The sequence below is a fragment of the Neomonachus schauinslandi genome, chromosome 9, assembly GCF_002201575.2.
Source record: "Neomonachus schauinslandi chromosome 9, ASM220157v2, whole genome shotgun sequence".
NCBI lineage: Eukaryota > Metazoa > Chordata > Mammalia > Carnivora > Phocidae > Neomonachus > Neomonachus schauinslandi.
The window spans coordinates 17074768-17082202 of NC_058411.1; the positions used below are offsets into that span (position 1 = coordinate 17074768).

Below are 7435 nucleotides of genomic sequence, written 5' to 3' on the forward strand. Positions count from 1 at the left end.
TTAGCCTGTTTTTCTTTAAGAAGAATCAGCTTTGACCTTATAATATCTAAATTTGAAGTTAATATGTTCAAAAATCAGAAGTACTCCACAATCTAGGAAGTGCAATAAAATTTAATAATCTAGGACAGATATATTTTGATGGATGCAGTTATGGCAGGAGAGAGAAAAAGAGAAAGAAAAAGACCAAGCAATCCAGAAAAAGCGTGCTGTATTCTCAGATTTAATACATTTTCCCATAAACTCCAAATACTTTTATATCTTTGACATAAACTGTAAAAGTGTTTAAAATTTTCTGCCTTTAATCTTGTGCTTACAAACGTAAGTTTTAACTTTCAAAAGACAGCTAGCTTTTCCTTAATTTTTGGATATTTATTTTTAAGTTCAAGTTAGAAATTTTAGATGACTTTCATTCAAATGAGCATATATTATCAGTCATCCACAAAAATTTAAGTATATTAAGCACTTTCTATGGATCTAAAGCTGTGGTGGAACTGTGGGCTTCTGAAGTTTCAGGTGAAGTCCTTTTCCATGCAGTGTTCTAGTTTGCTGGTTCCTGTATTTCATGTGAAGATAATTGAGAAGTGCTCATTTGAAACACATTCAGATATGCCTATGCAATGCTCTCAACTCAAATCTTTAAGACTATAGCATCATGAGTATATGGCCTTCTGAGATTAAGAACTGATGTTTTTAAGTTGTTTCCCCAAAAATGAATGACTTCATTTCCTACCAAAATATCCTATTTTTCATCCTTTACTATTTTGATTCTTGATTTGTAATAGGAAAAAAAAAGATATGAAAAAAGCAAGTTTCATCATGGGTACGTTTTAGGAAATGCCAAACTTCAAAATATCAAAAAATAAACTATTTGATTCATTAGTTACTTTAGAGATAATCTATGAGAACCTGTCTATTACCCATTTAACCTTCAACAGAGAAAAGGTCAAGTAATTTGAACTGAGTTTTACAATTCACCTCTAGTGTTGAGATGTCATGTAAAAAAGTTTTGAATAGAAAACTGGGCGCCTGGGTGGCTCAGTTGGTTAAGCGACTGCCTTCGGCTCAGGTCATGATCCTGGAGTCCCGGGATCGAGTCCCGCATCGGGCTCCCTGCTCGGCAGGGAGTCTGCTTCTCCCTCTGACCCTCCTCCCTCTCATGCTCTCTGTCTCTCATTCTCTCTCTCTCAAATAAATAAATAAAATCTTAAAAAAAAAAAATTAAAAAAAAAAGTTTTGAATAGAAAACAATAATAATCATCTGCTAAGAGCTAACTTAACTGTTCTTAGGTCTGCTAAATGCAGTGTTAACATGTTCAGTGTAACATTTGGGGTTTGAAACTGACGATGAACAAGAAAACCAGGTGCATCTGCTAAAAGGACTCAGTGTGAAAATCATTCCATTCTCTTTAAGCTAATTTTGGCAGGAAGAGAATCAGACATCAGCACTGTGAACAATGAGGCAAAAATCTCTTATCACTTCTTTCAAGTCTTAGTTCAAACTCCAGTCAAATTCTTCCTTTTTTTATGTCTATTGTACGCACATGCATTTAATAAATACTACATTAGTTTATTCTTTCTAATGTGCTAAGACCTCTTATTCTGTCATTTCTATGTATACAAATGCAAACTTAATTGACTTTTATCTTTCTTCCTGGTAATAGGTTTATTTTCTGCTATTTCTTCCTAAGTACATAATAAATTACCAAAATTTCAGTCACTACCTTAACAATTTTTGCCATATTCACTTACTACTTTTCTAAAAAAATTTATGCTTCAGACTCACTGTTTTGTGTGTGTTTTAACAAGGCAGTATTTTAAGGTTGTCTCATGTTTCATGCACTGGTGACATGTTTTCACAATACACAAAAAATGTATATATAAACGTGGAACTAAAATGTTTGTCCAGATGCCACCTACAGGTCATCTGAGTACCATAGGGGGTATCACCCGCTGGGAGCAATGATGTGTAACACACCCTAATGTAATTTACACAGCAGTCACTTAAAGTCTAGTCATGCTTATTGAAAGCCTATAAACTTCCACAATTAATTTCTTTAGGCTTTCCCTACACTTGTTTTTTTGTTTTGTTTTGTTTCTTTTAATAATGGAATGCTTCATGAATTTGCACGTCATCCTTGTGCAGGGGCCACGTTAATCTTCTCTGTATCTTTCCAGTTTTAGTACACATGCTGCCAAAGCAAGCACTCACTTGTGTTGAAGGAATATCATTTTATAAGTTATAAGATTTTTTATGCTAATGACAGTTATAATCCAAAATATAAAAGTTTGATATTTACCAACTAAAAACCATTCATTTGTAGACTTCCTTTTTCATATATATGTGTATATATATATATATATATATATATATATATATATATATATACACACATTGCACACCCATGGTCATAGCAGCATTGTCCCCATAACCAAAAGATAGAAACAGCTTGAAATGTCTGCTCTGCTGATGGGTGAATGGATTTTTTAAAAATGTAGTATATTATTACAATGGGATATTATTTGGCTTTAAAAAAGGAAAGGCATGGGGCACCTGTGGCTCAGTCAGTTAAGTGACTGACTCTTGGTTTTGGCTCAGGTCATGATCTCAGGGTTGTGAGATCAAGCCCTGAGTGAGGCTCCAAGCTGGGTATAGAGCCTGCTTAAGATTGTCTCTCTCTCTCTCCCTCTGTCCTTCCCCAACCCCCCCACTCCACTCCCACTCTTTCTTTCTCAAAAAAAAAGAAAGAAAGAAAGAGGGAAAGAAAGAAAAATAAAGAAAAAAAGGAAAGACATTCTGCTACATGCTATGCATGGTTGAACCTTGAGGACATTATGCTAAGTAAAATAAGCTAGCTACAAAAAGGCAAACCCTACAAAACACTACATGATTCAACTTAGCTGCAGTATCTAAAGTAGTCCAATTTATAGAGACAGAAGTTTGACCAGTGGTTACCAGTGGCTATCAGGGAGGAATGGGGAGTTATTGTTTCACGGATACAGAGTTTTATTTTGTGATAATGAAAAATTTTTCATATAGATAGTGATGATAGTTGTACAACAATGTGAATGCACTTGATGCCACTAAACTATACACTTAAAATGATTAAAATGGTCAATTGTAAGTTCTATTTATTTTACTAAATTAAAAAGTAAAGTATATAATTTATATACTCATATATATGTATATATATGTTTTATATATAGTATGTGTGTATATATGCATAGCTTAATACCATGCGACATGTGCTGAATGTTAAAGACCTTAAATTGACAGGTAATAAACAAACCAACAATGTGTATCTTACCTTTCACATCAACCTATAACTTTTAATCACAGATTATTATGGTCTTTTTCATTTATCAAACATAATTATTATATCCTTTTCTAATTTTCCTGAACAATATATTGAAGCAAAATGTATTTTGGAACCAACACACTATATAAACCTTTAAACTTTCTCAGAGTTTCTGATTAGAGGTAAATCACCTTAAGGAATCATTTTCTATAATTAAATTATTTTTTCAAAAGATTTATTTATATAGTTTAGAATGAGAGAGCAGGGGGAGGGGAGGAGGGAGAGGGAGGGAGAGAATCTCAAGCAGACTCCCCACTGAGTGTGGAGTCCAGCGCAGGGCTCCATCTCATGACCCTGAGATCATGACTTGAGCCAAAACCAAGAGTTGGTCATTTAACGGACAGTACCACCCAGGCCCCCATTATAACTAAGTTCATTTTTTTTTAAGATTTTATTTATTTGAGGGAGAGAGAGAGCAGAACAAGAAGGGACAAGCAGAGGGAGAAGCAGACTCTCTGCTGAGCAGGGAGCCCGATATGGGGCTCGATCCCAGGACCCTGGGATCATGACCCGAACTGTTTAATCCACTGAGCCACCCAGGTGCCCCAACTAAGTTCTTTAATAGTCTGTTGCTGAAGTCTTTGCATTCAGATTTCTACACCCATCTATCAAAATCCCTCAAAGAACTTGGCCCTTGCTGTGAGAATAGCTTCCAGTACCTATTGAATTCAGTTTTCCCAGAACCTTTTGAACACATTCCTAGACACTTGTGCTTCTTCAAAGCAGAAAGTACACATTCTGTGTAAAGAAAGCACATCCTTACTCAACAATAAGGGACCGCCATTCCATAAGCTAACATCTTGCTGAGTTGCTGGCCATTACCTAGATTCATTGAATTCTGGTCCAGGAGTCTCTTTGCTTTATCTGAATCCACATGTAGTGGACATAACGTTGCTTATTCTTTCTTAGCATTAATTTCCTCTTCTGAGAGTAGGATCCAGGTTTCCTTTTGGAAGTCCAATCCCACATTCTAATCCTGATTCTTCTTCAATCCGTTTGGTTTGTGTGTGAAGACCTCATCCCAAAATCCGGGGTGGGGTGGTGGGCAGACAAAGGTAGTTAATGTTCCATCCTCCTTCCCACTGCATTTATTTCAGTAGGCCAAATTAATTCCATAGATTAATAATTTAATAAATTAATTCAATATAATTAAATCAAAGTAAATTTGTTGAACTAACTTAAAATAGAAGTCATCTTCCTAATAGGTTCACTAAGCTAGTATACTTTAAGCCAGATCTGTTAGTGCCATATTAATACCATTCTTAGTCAAAGCCTGCCTGAGAATGAAGCAAGCAAGTATGAAAGCAAAACCAGAAGACAGAAAAAGTTTCCAGATGATTTCCTTTCAGCACCTGGGTCCACCTTCATCTTAACCTTAAAGATGTGCTCTTGAACATTTTGACCACTTGAATTAATACAATCCTGCTTCGTTGGCTTAAATAAATTTGAGATGAGTTTATGTCCCTTGTCACTAAAAGAGTTCAATCATATATTAGTACAGTGCTCCTCAAAAGTGTTCTCTATGATGACAACGTTAATCAGAATCATCTGTACATCTAAAACATGTATATCTTTGTGCCCCACCTTTGACTTACTGAATCAGAATTCATAGAAAATGAGGCCTGGTAATATATATGTGTTATCATTCCAATGTCTAATAGTCACTAATCTGGAATCTGTTTGCTACCTTCCATTTTCTTGAGCCACCAGGTCTCCAAAATCCACTTCCATGCTTCCTTCAAATTAATTACATGATTCTCTTCTGTCTTTCCACCATTTTGAAAAATAACCTGGCCTTGACCTCATCTATCCCGTAGTAATTATCATGCCCTTCGTACTTAATCAAAGTTCAGGTCTTAGTTTTGGCTTGGCCCAGAAATTTCCCTCAGGAATCTTTCTTAAAGAAAAAGACACTTAGCAATCCTGAAACTTTGTAAAAACAGAATTTTAGAGGGGTCTGATAGCAATTATTACTATCTGATACAGATTCTACAATGCATCCAAAGGAGTACATGCAGGGATTCAGAAGAATTTTGTATCTGTGTGCTAGGGCAGGGAAATGCCAATGTCGTTGAAAGGCTTCTCAAATTGGAGCAGAAAAATACCACAAGCAAATATAAGAACTAATGCAATTTAAATCTATCATGGGCTGCTTTGATGAACAGTGAAGGAGAGAGAAAGAAACACCTGAATATTTGAGGGCTGTATTGAGAGAGTGGATGTAATTTAAAAAGAACTAGGTAGGCAATGTGGACAGTCAGGATTCAAACTTGCTATGAGCTCTATAATTCAACAGTCACAGTATTGGTGCCCAGCAGCTTTTCCAGGGCTGTGTGTTTGCACTATAGATGTTTCCCCTAGATTGTGCCCTGGTGGTCTGCTTGTTGGAGGTCTTTTTTGTTTCCATTCAATACACTTTTGACTTACTTCATACTTCCCTGGTTGGTTCATTCACCCTAATTATGATTATTTGATAAAGAATGGAGGTGACACTTTGAAACCACGAGTCCAAGCAGTCTCATTAGGCAGGAAATCCTGCCATTTGTCTAATTTAAAATAAATGTGCATTTTACACAGAACAAACCCAAGCAGCCAGCCACAGAAATTCCTTTCATCGAATATATTTACTTCTCTTTGTTATTCAGTATGATCTTTTAAGCAACAGGCAGTTATAATAAGAGTTCAATGGTCCTCTAATTTTTCAAATGGAAGTCAGATTTAGAAGGTGTTTGGTTTTTACAGACCTTTTAAATTCCTAGGCTTACACATTTCAATAGTTAATCATGAAGTAGCTAAAAAATGTACTCCTTTCTGGAAGTATTAAATAACTACAGAGGTTGTCTTTGTTATTTAAAAACTTAAAAAAATGCAGCAGGGAAAGCAGCTCATGAATTTAATGCTATGGCATCATTTTCAGAAAAGACAGGTTAATAATTGAATGGTGTTGTCAAGAGAGCTGGAATATAGAGTAGTTATGAATGTATTTTGTCAAGTGAACATTCACTGTTGATGTTGATGTACAACGCTAGGACTGATTGAGCTTAAAAGAGAACAGTGAAAACAGCTGAGATCCCTAACAGCCTAGAGCATTTGGACTCAAACTCTTTCATTCTGTCACCCAGATATCTGTGTGTCGAGGAATGCAAGGGATATCAACTGCTTCTCCATCCAGGACTAGATGTTAGGAATGAGTGACCAGCTCTGTTCTATACGGTGGTGGTGAGTCAAAAGTTCCCAATTAAATTATCTGAATACTAAAGTTACTAAAAAAGAGGTCTCTCCCCTCTGATTTCATAGGCTCTTCCAGAATAGAGAAACTATAGATAGTTGTGCTTTAATGTTCCAAATTGCATATTTACCATGTTTCATTGGGGATAAATCCTGTTTGAGTCTATGAACACATTGAACCACAAATGACGACCACACAATTTTAATACTTTCTGCCATGAAAACCCATAGTACTTAGATCATCACATAGCAATAGAATTCTCTGCTTTTAATGATAAGGCAGCCAGAGTGGTCAGATTGTCTCGCTAAAAGAATCTCATCAGCTCTGTTTCGGTTCACATAAGCAGGATGTCAACCTGCTGGCCATCTTGGTAGCACAGCTTTTATATGATGATGGACCTGGATAGTTTTATTTCCTGCACCTTTCCATATGTGGCTCTTTACCATTTGTGTTGTTGGTCTTTCGTCCCATTTCCAACTGAATTTCTGATTTAGAGAGGGATGAGTCTCATTTCACTAATCTTTTTTTTTTAAAGATTTTATTTGTTTACTTTTGCGTGCATGTGAGTACACGCACGAGAGAGAGAGAGTACATGAGCACATGAGTGGGGGGAGGGGCAGAGGGAGAAGCAGACTCCCTGCTGAGCAGGGAGCCCGATGGAGAACTGGATCACAGGACCCTGGGATCATGATCTGAGCCGAAGGTGGACACTTAAGCGACTGAGCCACCCAGGTGCCCCTTGTTTCACTAACCTTTCCCACACAGAGACATATCCAGTTACACTCTCAGTAATTTTTCTGGCAGCTCTTATACATTTTTGTTTTTATCTCTCCTGCATTCCTGTCACTAA

General features: G+C 36.4%; 1 non-coding gene across 1 annotated transcript; it reads right to left on the reverse strand.

Moving 5' to 3' along the window:
• Positions 1–2098: 2098 nt before the first annotated feature.
• On the reverse strand, positions 2099–2205 carry LOC123325766. Its single transcript, XR_006540624.1, has one exon. It is a non-coding gene; the product is annotated as a U6 spliceosomal RNA (small nuclear RNA).
• Between the last annotated feature and the right edge of the window lie 5230 nt (positions 2206–7435).